Here is a 19,776-nt window from a genome sequence, read left to right as displayed (position 1 = left end):
CCGCCGTAATCCTTGAAGATCTTCTCGCAACTGATCCAACTGCTCCACCAGCAGCCAGCATTCCCTTTTCACCATATCAATCATGATTCACAAAAAATTAATGCCCTAACTGGGCCCTCCATCTTTTCAGGGGGCATTGGGACTCCACAACGGCTGGCAACCCCATGCCCCGTTGCTAAATGTGAGGCACACTCCCCAGACTCCACAGGACCAACATATAAGAAATCAACAAAATAATGTATGACCGACCTCAACCCCGACACATCCCTTACTACGTACTCCAAAAATGAACTCAAAGAATCAAAGTACACACAAGACATCGACAACCCATAGGAAGCCAAGGATCCACCTTAAAATACCCTTCCTAGACACACCCCAATAAATGAACACTGTTGGGATGTACCGGAAACAACGAAAAACTGACTCCACAACAGGTTTTTTTCGTAAAAGAGCTACCCCCAACTGTGAAAACCACCAAATCCGGGAACAAAACTTTCTTTCCACAACTTGTTTCTAACCACTGGCGGATGACCTAACCGGACTGTAAAACTTTGTTGCTAAAAAAAAGGACCTGATGCACGGCTGAGGAATGCAAAAAAAACCCCCCAAACATAACAAACCGTTCTTTTTCAGCATCACAGTTCTTTAGTAAGGGGGGTTTATCGTGAACCCTCACTGACGTCCACCCATATATGATCACATTCGCCCCCTCCCTTCCCCCCATCAGAAAAATTTAGCAAACCGTGAGACGAACCACTATCTATGAAGCAACTGTGCTGAAACTGGCAACTGGCCCCGAACTTGTACTGACCCTCATTGAACTGCCTGCAATAACCCGCCGCATGGCAGACGAACTTCCTGAATTGGAGGACTGCTCTCAGCTACTTGTGCCGGAAGACCCGCCTTGCACTGACAAAACTGTTCGTCATAGCGCAACCATGCCAGTCCTCCATACGTCTTGTATGCCTCCTTAAATGTAGTCCAACTAACAAAACCATGCCAAGCAATTTTCCAGCACCTTTTCCCAATCACATCCGCTAAACTGTTAAACAATGAAAAATCTCCATGTATTCATCTTTCCCACTTTTCTCTAACTCCCTTCTTCAAGTGTGGCCCCCAAAGCATACATACATTTCCCCTTTTGCTTTATCATCCAAAAAAATGGCTTCCTATCTTTTTCAGCCTGTACTCCAGGTGTGAAATATGAGAAGTTATTGCCAAACTTCTCTATTTATTAAAACCAGCATGTATACACATTTTGAGGTTAATGAACCTCTTCCTCAGTACTTCCTGGGGATACACGTCTGGATGTGTATCTTGCAGATGTGGGAGATATCCTATATGTTCACCATTTTGTATGTATTTTCTGTTGTCAACTGTGTATATACTGTATTTTGTCTATAATGGTCTGAACCTCTGGAGGAAGGGAACATCACCTCCCCCCCACCTCCACAAGAATTGGAGGAGCTCAAGAACTGGTAAAACCAGTTCTAACTGGCCAAACCTTTTTAGGAGTGCTTTGTCTTGGAAAGCAGAGAGGAGAAACAGGATGTTCTCCTCATGAGACCAAATTCAAGAATGAACTGAGCGTGCTCACTGAAGTTCCACCCAGATGGATGACATCACAAGCTACCTCACAAATACCTCCCTCTGAGAACGACCAATCGGCTCGCTAAATACTGTAACTGTATTCCTAAATTACTTCACTTCCTGTGTTAAAACGTATTTAAGTTTTACGCGCGCTTAATAAAGAGAGATTTCTTTTGGGGCACATGATGTAGACGTGTGGTCTTTGAAAGGCTCTCCAGGCCTGCACATATTATCTTAATTTGGAAACGCACAGTATATCGAAATAGCGAATTTTGCGCTAACAAATTTGGAGGCACCGCTGGGATAATGAAGATACAGAGATATAGAGATATTTCATCGTTATCCGGACACAAGGGGACTTCGAAGCAGAGACGGACAGATAATGAGCTCAAACAAGGTAATAAGTTATTCTTGTACCTGTACCATCTCTCCCTCTCTGCTATGATCCGCCCCAGGCCGGGTGAGTTGAAATATGATAAGTCTGTATCTAAAGAACTATGAAGCAGATATACTGTGTGGTTTTTATGTTCTCTGTGAAGTAATGTCCTGAGTGTAAGAAGGTGTGAGCTATGGGGTTATATTGTCTCTGTAGTAGTGAATGGTGTGAACAGACTGTGCAGGTTAATAAGGAACAAAGAATGTGAAGTATAACTTGTTAAAAGAAAGTAAAAAGGAAAGTTGATGTAAGCTATTTTAGCTGAAGGTTATAGTAGTGATTCTGGTTAAAAACAGTAGTGTGTCCATGCGGTCAGAGAGTTTCCATTGTGCAACATGTGGTTGATGAGGTCTCCCTTTGTTATGTGGGGGGAGGGGTGCACATGGAATGCTTGCATTTGCCATGTTGGCATCCATCAACTCAAGGGAATTTGGGCTTGGAGTAAAGATGTGGGCGCGCCAGAGAGTCTCCTCCGATTATGGCAGGCCAAGCAGGATGTTGAGGTTCCACAATGTGGTGCCAAAAATACAGATCTGTGCCATGAGGTGCGGGAGTAGAGAATCTCAATTAATTAAGGATTTTTCCAATTACGACAAGATGGGCAGGGGTGAAATTGTAAGTGCTTATTAATAAGATAAGCCAGACCTGTGTCGTGAGGTGTGGGAAAAATCGAAGTATGACTCGCAAGCAAATTCAATGAGATGATGTTTGTAAACATAACTGGACACACAAAAATGGGTGAAGGAAAAAGCAAGTCAATGAGTTAAGGAAAGGTAGAAGGTTTAACAATGAACGGTGATAATGGTTGCTATCTGGAGTGGTGAATATAAGTATGTGGGTGGAAATGGGCATAAGTTGTATGGTGTTTGTCATTGGATAGCCTATTCTGAACAAAATATGTAAAAACCGCGGTACATAAGAGTTTTTCTTATATATATATATATATACTTTGTTCAATATGGGAAGTCCTATGTACAGTAAATACAATCCCAGTTTCTACTTCACATGAGATACTTATCAGTCTGTGTATGAGTGAATGAAAACCCCAGTGAGTGTGAATTTGTGTGTATAAATGGAAGGGCCCGTATGAGAGTTAGATTGTGTTATATGGTGTGTACTGTCCGGTGGCTAGAAATGAAATGAGGCAAGAATGACCAAACGCTGAGCCAGGCCACAGGAGGTGGAGCTAGGTGATGTAAGCAGGTGGGAGGGAAGAACAATAGGAAGAGGTCTTGCTCCACCCTCAACACAGACCAGCCTAGGGGAGAAGTGTATCTCCATTTAAGTGGATGTTGGTATATATATGTATATTGTGGTAATGTATAGAGGGAAGGTCACTCTTAGACTCCATGTTAAGTCTCTCACTTGAACAAATGTAGGTGACCAAAGGAGGGGCATCTAATTTTATTCCTGAGGGTAGTTGTGTGAGATAATAGTCCAGGATTGCCACAGTGTGTATATATATATATATAGGTAGGTTCTAGGAGTATGTGGAGAATTTAAAAATATTGAGTTGTATTTATTTTGAATTTCATTGAACTAAGATACTAAAATGAGAAAATTGTGTACTTGAAACACCCGTTGAGTACTTTAGTAACAAAAGTTCTATTTTAGAGAGTATCTCATTTTCAATTAACAACAGTATTTTACATGAAAATAGTTACATTTGAAAAAAATAAGTAAATGTTTGATGCCAGTAATTGAGTCTATCCCAAATGGTATCAGGGATACTAGTCCCTTAGTAAACCAGTAGTTAACCATCATTGGTGCAGTTGTCATGGTTGCAGATTGTAATAACAATATTTCCTCTCCTGTTTGCAGTACGTTTTCGTACAGGTACCAGAGATGGTGTTGGGCCCCCTAACGTCAGGCTCCCTTAAGGGGTCATAAAAATACTGCATAGAGTGCAAACTAAACATCTTTCAGCTTCCAGACTAACTATGTATGAGACTGCCCTGCTAGCACCCTCACATATCGCAATCAAGTGGGGTATAGTTCCAAATGCCGTTTCATATCTTTTACTGAATTTAGAAGGTTGAGAGGAAGGGGCGGCAGGCTCAGACCATGACATTAAATAGCAAGCACATGGTTGTATGATTGTCGGAACACGAATGAAAAGAGAAACTAGGGGTCCTAACAATAATGTGTAACTGCCATGATTAATGTAAATCTTGAGTTTTACCCATAGATGGTTCCAAATATCGGTGAAATGGACAAGCAAAACAGGCTATGCAGTGGTAACCAACAGAAACAGGTAATTGTACAAAAACCACTCTTTTCCTTCTGAGAGACTCAGTTACGCAGGAAATAGAGGTGATGGCGCTCACTGAAATATGTAAGCTGGCTGCAGGTAAGACTGTTTATGTCTGCACCGACATAAGGTACACATTGGGAATCGTACACGATTTCACATCTTATATGGCACAGTGGACGTTTCATGGGGTCCTTGAGTAAGCCAATCCAGAACGCAGAAGAAATGTCTTTGTTCTACAAGTTTCTAGCTCTTTCCGCACAGGTGACTTATCATCAAGTCCAGGCTTATGCCACAGAGACAACCACTGAGGCTGGAAGGAACCAGAGAGTAGGCACCGCAGCAGCCTGACTTCCCTTGAATGAGGTAATGGCTGGTAACCTGCTTGCACCTGAAACAGGTGTAGATATTTCTCTGTTGCTTGAATTACAGGAACAGGCCTCAAAAGAAAAAAAAGGAGGAGTGGAAAAGCGAACGTAATGCTACCGGGGTCTGGCAGAAAGGTAAAAGCCTGTGCCTCCCCTGCACGCTGTACTCCATGATGTCACACCTGATCTATGAGCTAACCCATTCATCCAAGGAGGTAATGTGTGGTATGGTGTCTTCTGCTTGGCTTACCCCAGGGTTCAACACTGCTGCAATAGGGTTTGTACACGGGTGCATGATATGCGCCCATTACAATCCAGGCCAATTGGTCAAGGTACCTTCTCCATGCGAGCCAGACTATCTGTATCAGTGACTGCAGAATGATAGCATACAGCTACCACAGGTAGGTGTTTGGAGTTGTTGGTTTGCATAGACCTCTTTTCATGTTATTTGGAGGCGTGGCTTGAGAAATAAAATAAATAAATAAATAAATAAAAATAATTTTTAACACGCCAAAAATATGACCTAAGAATATGTATTATGAAAGTAATTTTGAATATTTGGGTACACCAGAAGTAATAATAAATAATAAAGGTAAACATTTTATTAGTCATCTACTTGGTTAGAACTAGAGATGAGCGAACGTGTTCGTCCGAGCTTGATATTCGTGCGAATATTAGGGTGTTCGGGATGTTCGTTATTCGTAACGAACACCATGCGGTGTTCTGGTTACTTTCACTTCCTTCCCTGAGACGTTTGCGCGCTTTTCTGGCCAATTGAAAGACAGGGAAGGCATTACAACTTCCCCCTGCGTCGTTCAAGCCCTATACCACCCCCCTGCTGTGAGTGGCTGGGGAGATCAGGTGTTCGCCTAATATAAAAGTCGGCCCCTCCCGCGGCTCGCCTCAGATGCCTGGTGAGTTAGATGAGGGACAGTGCTGTTTGTACCGGAGCTGCTGTAGGGAAAGAATTGGTAGTTAGTGTAGGCTTCAAGACCCCCAAAGGTCCTTATTAGGGCCACTGATAGCTGTGTGTTGGCTGCTGTTAGCAGTGGCAATTATTTTTTTTTCTCAAAATCGCTTCTGCAGAGCGTTGCACCCGGCATTAGGGACAGAAGTGTTGGATAGGCAGGGAGAGTGTTAGGAGTGAGTGTAGCCTTCAAGAACCTCAACGGTCCTTTCTAGGGCCATATTTAACCGTGTGCAGTACTGTGCTGGCTGCTGTTAGCTGTGCTGCATATTTTTTTTCTTCTCAAAATCGCCTCTGCAGAGCATTGCACCCTCCATTGATACTGCAGGGAAAGAATTGTATAGGCAGGGCCACAACACAGTTATTATTCATTGAATATACGCAGTGCGGCCTTTTGCTTGTAAAACAACTGAAAAAAATTGTATTTGTCCAGCCTCTGTCCGTCCTAAGGGCTGTGGACACGTGTGAGCTGCGTGAACAACGTTGAAAAATCAGACGCACCCAGCTACGCTTTACTGCTGGCTTCGCCATTTGCTTTCCTTAATTGGGAAAAAAATACCTGCTCTGCCAGAGTTATAATAACTCTGCTACCCTCACGTTCTGTGACACATTAGCAGGGACACAGCACAGTTATTAAACTTCTCATGTTCATTGAATATACGCAGTGCTGCCTTTTGGTGGAAAAAAACTGAAAACAAATCTATTTGTCCAGCCTCTGTCCGTCCTAAGGGCTGTGGACACGTGTGAGCTGCGTGAGCAACGTTGAAAAATCAGACGCACCCAGCTACGCTTTACTGCTGGCTTCGCCATTTGCTTTCCTTAATTAGGAAAAAAATACCTGCTCTGCCAGAGTTATAATAACTCTGCTACCCTCACGTTCTGTGACACATTAGCAGGGACACAGCACAGTTATTAAACTTAGATTATTCATTCACTAGAGGCAGTGGGGCCTTTCGTTTTCCAAAAAGGGAAAAAATTATATTTGGCCTGCAGTCTTGCGCCAATTTATTTCCTGCCTGTGAAATCAAATCACTGGTAATACAGCATGCTGAGGGGTAGGGGTAGGCCTAGAGGACGTGGACGCGGCCGAGGACGCGGAGGGCCAAGTCAGGGTGTGGGCACAGGCCGAGCTCCTGATCCCGGTGTGTCGCAGCCGACTGCTGCGCGATTAGGAGAGAGGCACGTTTCTGGCGTCCCCACATTCATCGCCCAATTAATGGGTCCACGCGGGAGACGGTTATTAGAAAATGAGCAGTGTGAGCAGGTCCTGTCCTGGATGGCAGAAAGTGCTTCGAGCAACCTATCGTCAACACGCAGTTCTGCGCCGTCCACTGCTGCAAATCCGAATCCTCTGTCTGCTGCTCCTCCTTCCTCCCAGCCTCCTCACTCCACTACAATGACACCTGCTCAGGAGCGGGAACACTCCCAGGAACTGTTCTCGGGCCCCTGCTTAGATTGGGCAGCAGCGGTTCCTCTTCCACCAGAGGAGTTTATCGTCACTGATGCCCAACCATTCGAAAGTTCCCGGGGTCCGGGGGAAGAGGCTGGGGACTTCCGCCAACTGTCTCAACAACTTTCTGTGGGTGAGGAGGACGATGACGATCAGACACAGTTGTCTTGCAGTGAGGTAGTAGTAAGGGCAGTAAGTCCGAGGGAGCAGCGCACAGAGGATTCGGAGGAAGAGCAGCAGGACGATGAGGTGACTGACCCCACCTGGTGTGCAACGCTTACTCAGGAGGACAGGTCTTCAGAGGGGGAGTCAAGTGCAGCAGCAGGGCAGGTTGCAAGAGGCAGTGCGGTGGCCAGGGGTAGAGGCAGGGCCAGACCGAATAATCCACCAAGTGTTTCCCAAAGCGCCCCCTCGCGCCATGCCACCCTGCAGAGGCCGAGGTGCTCTAAGGTCTGGCAGTTTTTCACAGAGACGCCTGACGACCGACGAACAGTGGTGTGCAACCTTTGTTGCGCAAAGCTCAGCCGGGGAGCCAACACCAACAGCCTCACCACCACCACCATGCGCAGACATATGATGGCCAAGCACCCCACAAGGTGGGACGAAGGCCGTTCAGCGCCTCCGGTTTGCACCCCTGCCTCTCCCCCTGTGCCCCAACCTGCCACTGAGATGCAACCCCCCTCTCAGGACACAGGCACTACCGCCTCATGGCCTGCACCCACACCCTCATCTCCGCTGTCCTCGGCCCCATCCAGCAGTGTAGTTCAGCGCACCGTCCAGCCGTCGCTTGCGCAAGTGTTCGAGCGCAAGCGCAAGTACGCCGCCACGCACCCGCACGCTCAAACGTTAACCGTCCGCATAGCAAAATTCATCAGCCTTGAGATGCTGCGGTATAGGGTTGTGGAAACTGAGTCCTTCAAAAGTATCATGGAGGCGGCGGCCCCGCGCTACTCAGTTCCCAGTCGCCACTACTTTTCCTGATGTGCCGTCCCAGCCCTGCACGACCACGTCTCCCGCAACATTGTACGCGCCCTCACCAACGCGGTTACTGCCACGGTCCACTTAACTACGGACACGTGGACAAGCACAGGCGGGCAGGGCCACTACATCTCCCTGACGGCACATTGGGTGAATTTAGTGGAGGCTGGGACAGAGTCAGAGCCTGGGACCGCTCACGTCCTACCCACCCCCAGAATTGCGGGCCCCAGCTCGGTGCTGGTATCTGCGGAGGTGTATGCTTCCTCCACTAAAGCACCCTCCTCCTCCTCCTCCTCCTCTGTCTCGCAATCAAGATGTGTTAGCAGCAGCATGTCGCCAGCAGTCGGTGTCGCGCGGTGTGGCAGCACAGCGGTGGGCAAGCGTCAGCAGGCCGTGCTGAAACTACTCAGCTTAGGCGATAAGAGGCACACGGCCCACGAACTGCTGCAGGGTCTGACACAGCAGACCGACCGCTGGCTTGCGCCGCTGAGCCTCCAACCGGGCATGGTCGTGTGTGACAACGGCCGTAACCTGGTGGCGGCTCTGCAGCTCGGCAGCCTCACGCACGTGCCATGCCTGGCCCACGTCTTTAATTTGGTGGTTCAGCGCTTTCTGAAAAGCTACCCACGCTTGTCAGACCTGCTCGTAAAGGCGCGCCGGCTCTGCGCACATTTCCGCAAGTCCCACACGGACGCTGCCACCCTGCGCACCCTGCAACATCACTTTAAGCTGCCAGTGCACCGACTGCTGTGCGACGTGCCCACACGGTGGAACTCTACGCTCCACATGTTGGCCAGGCTCTATGAACAACGTAGAGCTATAGTCGAATACCAACTCCAACATGGGCGGCGCAGTGGGAGTCAGCCTCCTCAATTCCTTTCAGAAGAGTGGGCCTGGTTGGCAGACATCTGCCATGTCCTTGGTAATTTTGAGGAGTCTACCCAGGTGGTGAGCGGCGATGCTACAATCATTAGCGTCACCATTCCTCTGCTATGCATCTTGAGAAATTCCCTGCAAACCATAAAGGCAGCTACTTTGCGCTCGGAAACGGGGGCGGGGGAAGACAGTATGCCGCTGGATAGTCAGGGCACCCTCCTGTCTATTTCTCAGCGCGTACAGGAGGAGGAGGAGGAGCATGAGGAGGATGAGGAGGAGGGGGAAGAGACAGCTTGGCCCGCTGCTGACGGTACACCGGCTGATTGCCTGTCATCCTTTCAGCGTGTATGGCCTGAGGAGGAGGAGGAGGAGGAGGAGGATCCTGAAAGTGATCTTCCTAGTGAAGACAGCCATGTGTTGCGTACTGGTACCCTGGCACACATGGCTGACTTCATGTTAGGATGCCTTTCTCGTGACCCTCGCGTTGCACGCATTCTGGCCACAACGGATTACTGGGTGTACACACTGCTCGACCCACGCTATAAGGAGAACCTGCCCACTCTCATTCCCGAAGAGGAAAGGGGTTCGAGAGTGTTGCTATACCACAGGACCCTTGCGGACAAGCTGATGGTAAAATTCCCATCCGACAGCGCTAGTGGCAGAAGGCGCAGTACCGAGGGCAAGGTAGCAGGGGAGGTGCGGAGATCGAGCAGCATGTACATCCCAGGCAGTGCAACAGTCTTTAAGGGCCTGGCCAGCTTTATGGCTCCCCACCAAGACTGTGTCACCGCTCCCCAGTCAAGGCTGAGTCGGCGGGAGCACTGTAAAAGGATGGTGAGGGAGTACGTAGCCGATCGCACGACCATCCTCGGTGACGCCTCTGCCCCCTACAACTACTGGGTGTCGAAGCTGGACACGTGGCCTGAACTAGCGCTGTATGCCCTGGAGGTGCTTGCTTGTCCTGCGGCTAGCGTCTTGTCGGAGAGGGTGTTTAGTGCGGCTGGGGGAATCATCACAGATAAGCGTAGCCGCTTGTCAACCCACAGTGCCGACAGGCTAACACTCATCAAGATGAACAAAGGCTGGATTTCCCCAGACTTCTGTTCTCCACCAGCGGACAGCAGCGATACGTAAGCAATACGTAGGCTGCACCCGCGGATGGAAGCTACGTTCTCTCTCACCATCCAAAACGGGGACATTTCTGCTTCATCAATCTGTGTCTAATATTCCTCCTCCTCCTCCTCCTGCTACTCCTCCTGAAACCTCACGTAATCACGCTGAACGGGCAATTTTTCTTAGGGCCACAAGGCTCACTCAAATAATTTTTCCAAACAATTTTTAAAAGTTTCAATGCTCTTAAAAGCGTTGGAACTGTAACTTGAACCAATTTTTCGTTACACTGGGCTGCCTCCAGGCCTAGTTACCACTTAAGGCACATTAACCAAAGCAATTAATGGGTTTCACCTGCCCTCTTGGCTGGCCATGGCCAATTTTTGGGATGTACATTAGTACTGTTGATACAGCAATTTTTGTGGGCCCTCGCCTACAGTGTAATCAAATAAATTTTTAGCCCACCTGCATTAAGCACGACATTACTACCTCAGCTGTGTTGGGCAATGCAATGGGATATTTCTATGTACCGCCGGTGGGTTCCAGGGAGCCACCCATGCTGTAGGTGCACACGGAGTGTAACCTACATGTGTCCACTTCTAAAGAACCCCAGTCTGACTGGGGCATGCAGTGTGGGCCGAAGCCCACCTGTATTACGCACGACATTACTACCTCAGCTGTGTTGGGCAATGCAATGGGATATTTCTATGTACCGCCGGTGGCTTCCTGGCACCCACCCAGGCAGTGGGTCCACAGGGAGTGTAACCTACATGTGTCCACTTCTAAAGAACCCCAGTCAGACTGGGGCATGCAGTGTGGGCCGCAGCCCACCTCTATTACGCACGACATTACTACCTCAGCTGTGTTGGGCAATGCAATGGGATATTTTTGTGTACCGCCGGTGGGTTCCAGGGAGCCACCCATGCTGTCGGTCGACAGGGACTTCACAATAGGGAGTTGTACCTGCCTGTGTCTATGAATTAAAAAGCCCGGTCTAACTGGGGCATGCAGACACCTTGACAGAATGAATAGTGTGTGGCACATAGGTTCCCCATTGCTATGCCCACGTGTGCAGCTCCTGATGGCGGTGGCACAGGATTCTATTTCTCATTGCTTCTGTACAGCATTGTGGGCTATCGCCCCGCCCCTTTTAAAGAGGGTCGCTGCCTAGCCGTGCCAACCCTCTGCAGTGTGTGCCTGCGGTTCCTCCTCATGGCAGACGCACTTATAAATAGACATGAGGGTGGTGTGGCATGAGGGCAGCTGAAGGCTGCGCAGGGACACTTTGGTGTGCGCTGTGGTGGTGGTGGGGGGGTTGGGCAGCATGTAACCCAGGAGAAGTGGCAGTGGAGTGTCATGCAGGCAGTGATTGTGCTTTGTTGGAGGTAGTGTGGTGCTTAGCTAAGGTATGCATTGCTAATGAGGGCTTTTCAGAAGTAAAAGTTGTTAGGAGGGGGGGGGGCCCACTCTTGCCGCTATTGTGGCTTAATAGTGGGACCTGGGAACTTGAGATGCAGCCCAACATGTAGCCCCTCGCCTGCCCTATCCGTTGCTGTGTCGTTCCCATCACTTTCTTGAATTGCCCAGATTTTCACACATGAAAACCTTAGCGAGCATCGGCGAAATACAAAAATGTTCTGGTCGCCCATTGACTTCAATGGGGTTCGTTGTTCGAAACGAACCCTCGAACATCGCGGGAAGTTCGTTCCGAATAACGAACACCCGAACATTTTGGTGTTCGCTCATCTCTAGTTAGAACCACGCCTAAATATAAGACTAAGTTGAGTCCCTATGAAGGTTTTGTTTGGTAATGCTGCTGTAATAGGCCTATTCTTATTCCAGGCCAAAAAGGAGGGCCTTACCTCCCATGTGAGTGCCTTATATCAGGAGTTATATCAACTGTCACTCATAAATGTGTATTCTCCATGTTTTCAGATCAAAATGCAAAGAATCCTTTCAAGTACTGTTAACCACTACGATCACAGTGAAACCTCAAGAAAAGCTAATTTGGGTTCATGTCAGACATTGAATAAAGATAATCAAGGAAGGATACAAATGTGGCCCATAATCCTTTGTTATATGTAGGACCCTTGCGGTCATTGGGCTGTCGTTTCTCTTCTTCCTCATAAGGGTAACAGAAGACGTACATCCTATGAAGAGGGTTATATTGTTTCATATGTAATGTGTAGAGGCGTAACTTGAAGCTCCCGGGCCCCGATGAAAAACTTGGAACCGGACCCTGAACTGTAATGCTTTACTCATAGTACTAGGTTCCCTATATGAAGAAGAGAGGCCTTATGGGCCCCCTAAAGGCTCCTGAGCCCGGGTGCAACCACGTCCTCTGTATCCTCTATAGTTACGCCCCTGGTAATGTGTCAAAGATCAGAAAAATGTCAATAGATACAATAAGGTAGCAGTAAATGTACCAATGTTTCAGCCATATTGTGTAATCAGACAAATGTTAACCTGTAACAAACAATATAACCTGAAATCACACCTTAGTAAGCCGATCACAATAGACATATTATATCATCTAAACTATGAACAAGGTGGCTTATGCAGAAAACGTGAAATAAAGATCAATCTTTCAGGAGCCATCTACCTAGAATACCGTTGGGAAACTGTAACGTGTTGTGAGGTATTTTCCTTATCCTGGATATCACCCAGCAGTAGGAAGGGATAAGGCAGGAGGCATTTCCCATGGCGGAGGTGACAGCTAGGGTCCCCTGTAGGTGGTAGGGAAAGGCCCGAGAACACAAATAGGAAGGAAAAACTATCCAGGAGAATGAAAATACGCACAACAAAGGAGGGAATTGTGGGAGATATCCTATATGTTCACCATTTTGTATGTATTTTCTGTTGTCAACTGTGTATATACTGTATTTTGTCTATAATGGTCTGAACCTCTGGAGGAAGGGAACATCACCTCCCCCCCACCTCCACAAGAATTGGAGGAGCTCAAGAACTGGTAAAACCAGTTCTAACTGGCCAAACCTTTTTAGGAGTGCTTTGTCTTGGACAGCAGAGAGGAGAAACAGGATGTTCTCCTCATGAGACCAAATTCAAGAATGAACTGAGCGTGCTCACTGAAGTTCCTCCCAGATGGATGACATCACAAGCTACCTCACAAATACCTCCCTCTGAGAACGACCAATCGGCTCGCTAAATACTGTAACTGTATTCCTAAATTACTTCACTTCCTGTGTTAAAACTTATTTAAGTTTTACGTGCGCTTAATAAAGAGAGATTTCTTTTGGGGCACATGATGTAGACGTGTGGTCTTTGAAAGGCTCTCCAGGCCTGCACATATTATCTTAATTTGGAAACGCACAGTATATCGAAATAGCGAATTTTGCGCTAACTCAGACAATGTTCAAGAGGGACCTGGACGTCTTTCTTGAGCAATGCAATATTATATATTTTAATCATTAATAACTTTAGAAGGCTTGTTGATCCGGGGATTATTCTGATTGCCAAATTGGAGTCAGGAAGGATTTTTTTCCCTTAAATTGTGAAAATTGGCTTCTACCTCATTGTGATTTTTTTTGCCTTCCTCTGGATCAACATTGGGAGGTGATAGGCTGAACTGGATGGACAAATGTCTTTTTTTCGGCCTTAAATACTATGTTACTGTGTTACATCAATTGCTTAACTCTCTAATATACACCATCAACAGAGGTGTATCCGCAGCAAGTACTAAGAAGAGGTTCATTAACTTTGTATTAATAAATAAGTTTGGCAATAACTTATCTCATGTGATTATCTCACGCCTGGAGGTTGTGCCACAAAACTCAAAGAATTGTCTTATTTTCTTTATTCAATTAATATGTCTTTGGTTTGGACTGTAGAAGGAAAGCAAAGTACCTGGAAGCAGGGTTGGCCATAAGATCCTCAAAGAAGCTCATATAGTCCTCAAAGAAGCAACCACACAGTGTCCTAAATATATTGCTGTAAGGTGCCCAAAACAACCCTGCCCAATCCTTAAACAAGGAATGCAGCAGCATTTTCATATTGTTGGGCAACAAATGTGGGATTGGGTGTACAAGATCCAAATGCTCAGGTCATCAGTGTCCCTTTTGGTAGTAACAGGTTGTATGCCTTGTGCGATCACACAGGTTGTACACCCTAAAGGGTCTTTTACACAACCCAACTGTTGGGCATGACGATTTGTCTGAAAGTCCATTTGCCTGATAATTATCAGACTATGTAAGAGAGCCAATAAACAGCTGACAAATGAGCAAATGCTTGTTCCTCAGGATGATTGATTCATTTATAAGAACATTAAAATGCTTGTTGGTCAGCAGTTCATCTCTCTGTGAAAACAGGGAGATGTGCAGCCAACCAATAATAGCCTATGGGGGACAAAGGATAGCAATGATTGTTTGTCCCCAACCTGGAGCTTATCTACCCATGTAGACAAAAGGAATAAGCGCTGACCGAAAAGGGCATGTAAAAACCCACTTAGATTTGTCCCTGCCAAGAAGAAGTGCCATCTAGTCAGATTTCAACTTCATAAAATGTAGTCAGTGGAAATAAACTAATGTCTTTATTGTGCAAAGTCAACTTGCTTACATTCAATACTAATGTTGAATGATGCTATTAGATAATGCTTGCAATGAGTTCCAAGTGATTCTTCTCTGTAATTACATTAATCGAGTTGGCATTGTGTAGCCTAGTCCAAGATGCCAGAAGTATGCTATCTCAGCCTATATACAAATTACCTCTACAAACACTGATGTTAGGGGACTGGAAAAGTAAAGGCAGAAAGGATGCAAGCACTTTGGTCATTTTCCTACAGGAACAGATAACATAGCCACAGATAACATAGCCTCCTCTCAGTGGTAAATTCTTATACAGTGCACGAGTCATGTGAGCAATGTTATTTTAATGACTTCTAATTAAACATGCTTTCAGCATATTCTCTCTAAATATATATGCAATTATTCATACATCAGTAACACATCTATTAGCATTAGCGACAGGAGCTTTCTATTTCATTTTGCAATTATACCGATTTAGTCAAGTAGGGAAAATATGGCAACAATTTATATTTTTACTTAAATTATCCTAAAACTATTTAGCAAATCACTGTGATTATCAGGTAATAGCAATTGTAGCCAGTGTTAAGAATATTTGATATTCAAATTTGATTAAATATTAAGAAAAACATCAAAGTAATATAATTAAGCTCTTGTTATCAATGACATAGTTCATCACGCCTATTTTCGATCGCTTATTGTGTAAGGGTGCTGTTCAATGTGCAGGTTGTGTTCAGGTTTTTTGAACAGGAGTAAATTGAAAAAAAGACAAGTAGGATCAATATTCAGCTACCAGAAGCAAAGATATTTCTTATGTTAAAGCATAGCCTGTACTTTCATAATAGTCTATCAGCAGATATATCTAAAAAAAATAGTCTAGCAAAAACCATTAAAAAGTTTATTTAAAACTTTGTTTCACCTCCTTTACGCAGAATAACTTCTTCTAGTCGAAAGGACATCGAGTTTACTAGTGCGTGGCACTCCCCAGGGGTGCTTGAATCCCAAATTAGCTGTATGTTCAACTTTAATCCATCCTTGGTGTGGTATAGATTTTTAAATGGCTCATGTTACACCTTTCCCCATAAAGACTAAACCCGCGACAAATCAGGCCAGGAAAGTGTGATGCTCCTGCTCCTTCTGTATAAATGTACTTGTTTGTTCTATTTTCTACCAGCACTGAGGGAGTTAACCAGTTCCCTTGCTCTCAACCCAGCTGTAGGATTAATAGGCATTATTCTCCTATTTAAGCTGAGCTGATGCACTTCCTCTTTACCTCAGTATTGTTGCACGTTTCTCTCAGACACTCAGCACATCTAGGTTGCCTGCCTCAGGACTGTTTTGTCTATTTGATCCTGTATCTGTATCAATTCTGTATGTTCTTTGCCTTGTGCTTTGCATATGTACATTTATCTATTTTCTTCCAGTCTGTGCATAATTCCTGTCTCTGTGGTAAGTCAGCCCTGTTCTGTGTTCTTTGTGCCCCGTGTTAGCCCCAAGGTTCCAGAGCGGGACTGTTCTTATCAGGACGCCTACCCTGCTTTCAGGCAGGGGTCTTCCCATCGTCCTGATTAGCTAAGGGCGAGATTAATCATCGGAATTTAAATAACAAAGATCGCATTTTACTTTTGGATACCTCCAGTGCCTTTGACTTTTCTCCATATATTAGTATCAATGGTAGTTTGGTGAAAAGTAGCACGGAAGACCATTTGGTGCATGAGGAACCATTTTGCTTTCTTCTAAATAATGAAGTCACTATATAAGTGAAAGATTTCAGTTCTACACAATGATAGTGATTACAGTGCATTTACCTCCAGTAATCACAGATGATATCTAATCTGAATGCCCATTTTCTTTATTGTTCTTTTTCTGGGACCCCACTGCCATGAAGACTTCTTCCAGCCATGACTCTAGCATTAGTGCCCTCTCTGTGCCTCTCAAAGTTATAGTGCCCCACAAAATATTTGTGCCCCCTACAAATGATAAGTGCCCCTCTTGTTCCCTCAAAATTATAGTGCCCCCTATACCATCACAGGTAACTCAGTTTTTTTCTTTAATCATGTGGTTATGAGATCTCATCCTTGCTTTAGGTTTTTGTTAGATATGAGCGAACGTACTCGTCCGAGCTTGATACTTGTTCGAGTATTAGCGTGTTCGAGATGCTCGTTACTCGTGGCGAGCACCACGCGATGTTCGAGTTACTTTCACTTTCATCTCTGAGACGTTAGCGCGCTTTTCTGGCCAATAGAAAGACAGGGAAGGCATTACAACTTCCCCCTGCGACGTTCAAGCCCTATACCACTCCCCTGCAGTGAGTGGCTGGCGAGATCAGGTGTCACCCGAGTATATAAATCGGCCCCTCCCGCAACTCGCCACAGATGCATTCTGACAGAGATCAGGGAAAGTGCTGCAGATGCCAGAGCTGCTATAGGGAGAGTGTTAGGATTGATTTTAGGCTTCAAGAACCCCAACGGTCCTTCTTAGGGCCACATCTGACCGTGTGCAGTACTGTTGAGGCTGCTTTTTGCAGTGTTGCACTTTTTTTTTTTTTTTTTTGTATATCGGCCATGCAGAGCATTGCGTTCTGCAGTAATTTTACATAGTCCAGGGCCAGTAGTGGTGGTGAGGCAGGGACAGTGAAAGACATATACAGTCTATATAGGCAGTGGGCTTTTCCAAAAAAATTTGGTAAAGAAAATATATTTGGGCTGCCTGTGACCGTCCTGACTGTACTGCGTCTCTGCTGGGGGTAGTTGTCCTAATTCATACGCAGCCAGCTAAGTGTTACAACAGGCTTGCGCAAAATTCTTTCCTGGCTCTGCGTTGCCTCTTACATCACCGCTGTCATCCTGTCCAGAGTGAAACAGTCTGCAGTAATTTTACATAGTCCAGGGCCAGTAGTGGTGGTGAGGCAGGGACAGTGAAAGACATATACAGTCTATATAGGCAGTGGGCTTTTCCAAAAAAATTTGGGAAAAAAAATCTATTTGGGCTGCCTGTGACCGTCCTGACTGTACTGCGTCTCTGCTGGGGGTAGTTGTCCTAATTCATAAGCAGCCAGCTAAGTGTTACAGCAGGCTAGCGCAAAATTCTTTCCTGGCTCTGCTGTGCGTTCCGTAAGCAAAGTCAGCCTCCAACCACAGGCCAATAAGCGGCACATTTAATTACAGCGTTCTGTTTCTGCACTACTGGTAATACAGCATGCTGAGGGGTAGGGGTAGGCCTAGAGGACGTGGACGCGGGCGAGGACGCGGAGGCCCAAGTCAGGGTGTGGGCACAGGTCGAGCTCCTGATCCAGGTGTATCGCAGCCAACTGCTGCGGGATTAGGAGAGAGGCACGTTTCTGGCGTCCCCACATTCTTCTCACAATTAATGGGTCCACGCGGTAGACCTTTATTAGAAAATGAGCAGTGTGAGCAGGTCCTGTCGTGGATGGCAGAAAGTGCATCTATCGACCTCCCAGAGTTCTGCGCCGTCCACTGCTGCAACTCTGAATCCTCTGGCTGCTGCTCCTCCTTCCTCCCAGCCTCCTCACTCCATTACAATGACACATTCTGAGGAGCAGGCAGACTCCCAGGAACTGTTCTCGGGCCCCTGCCCAGAATGGGCAGCAATGGTTCCGAATCCTCTCCCACGGGAGGAGTTTGTCGTGACCGATGCCCAACCTTTGGAAAGTTCCCGGGGTCCGGGGGATGAGGCTGGGGACTTCCGGCAACTGTCTCAAGAGCTTTCAGTGGGTGAGGAGGACGATGACGATGAGACACAGTTGTCTATCACTCAGGTAGTAGTAATTGGAGTAAGTCCGAGGGAGGAGCGCACAGAGGATTCGGAGGAAGAGCAGCAGGACGATGAGGTGACTGACCCCACCTGGTTTGCTACGCCTACTGAGGACAGGTCTTCAGAGGGGGAGGCAAGTGCAGCAGCAGGGCAGGTTGGAAGAGGCAGTGCGGTGGCCAGGGGTAGAGGCAGGGCCAGACCGAATAATCCACCAACTGTTTCCCAAAGCGCCCCCTCGCGCCATGCCACCCTGCAGACGCGGAGGTGCTCAAAGGTCTGGCAGTTTTTCACTGAGAGTGCAGACGACTGACGAACAGTGGTGTGCAACCTTTGTCGCGCCAAGATCAGCTGGGGAGCCACCACCACCAGCCTCACCACCACCAGCATGCGCAGACATATGATGGCCAAGCACCCCACAAGGTGGGACGAAGGCCGTTCACCGCCTCCGGTTTGCACCACTGCCTCTTCCCCTGTGCCCCAACCTGCCACTGAGATCCAACCCCCCTCTCAGGACACAGGCACTACCGTCTCATGGCCTGCACCCACACCCTCACCTCCGCTGTCCTTGGCCCCATCCACCAATGTCTCTCAGCGCACCGTCCAGCCGTCGCTAGCGCAAGTGTTTGAGCACAAGCGCAAGTACGCCGCCACGCACCCGCACGCTCAAGCGTTAAACGTGCACATAGCCAAATTTATCAGCCTGGAGATGCTGCCGTATAGGGTTGTGGAAACGGAGGCTTTCAAAGGTATGATGGCGGCGGCGGCCGCGCGCTACTCAGTTCCCAGTCGCCACTACTTTTCCTGATGTGCCGTCCCAGCCCTGCACGACCACGTCTCCTGCAACATTGTACGCGCCCTCACCAACGCGGTTACTGCCAAGGTACACTTAACAACGGTCACGTGGACAAGCACAGGCGGGCAGGGCCACTATATCTCCCTGACGGCACATTGGGTGAATTTAGTGGAGGCCCCAGCTCGGTGGTGGTATCTGCGGCGGTGTATGCTTCCTCCCCTAAACCACCCTCCTCCTACGCAACCTCTGTCTCGCAATCAAGATGTGTCAGCAGCAGCACGTCGCCAGCAGTCGGTGTCGTGCGGCACGGCAGAACAGCGGTGGGCAAGCGTCAGCAGGCCGTGCTGAAACTACTCAGCTTAGGAGAGAAGAGGCACACGGCCCACGAACTGCTGCAGGGTCTGACAGAGCAGACCGACCGCTGGCTTGCGCCGCTGAGCCTCCAACCGGGCATGGTCGTGTGTGACAACGGCCGTAACCTGGTGGCGGCTCTGCAGCTCGGCAGCCTCACACACGTGCCATGCCTGGCCCACGTCTTTAATTTGGTGGTTCAGCGCTTTCTGAAAAGCTACCCACGCTTGTCAGACCTGCTCGGAAAGGTGCGCCGGCTCTGCGCACATTTCCGCAAGTCCCACACGGAAGCTG

Source organism: Eleutherodactylus coqui, chromosome 1, assembly GCF_035609145.1.
Source record: "Eleutherodactylus coqui strain aEleCoq1 chromosome 1, aEleCoq1.hap1, whole genome shotgun sequence".
NCBI lineage: Eukaryota > Metazoa > Chordata > Amphibia > Anura > Eleutherodactylidae > Eleutherodactylus > Eleutherodactylus coqui.
Note: the sequence above shows the minus strand (reverse complement) of the source record.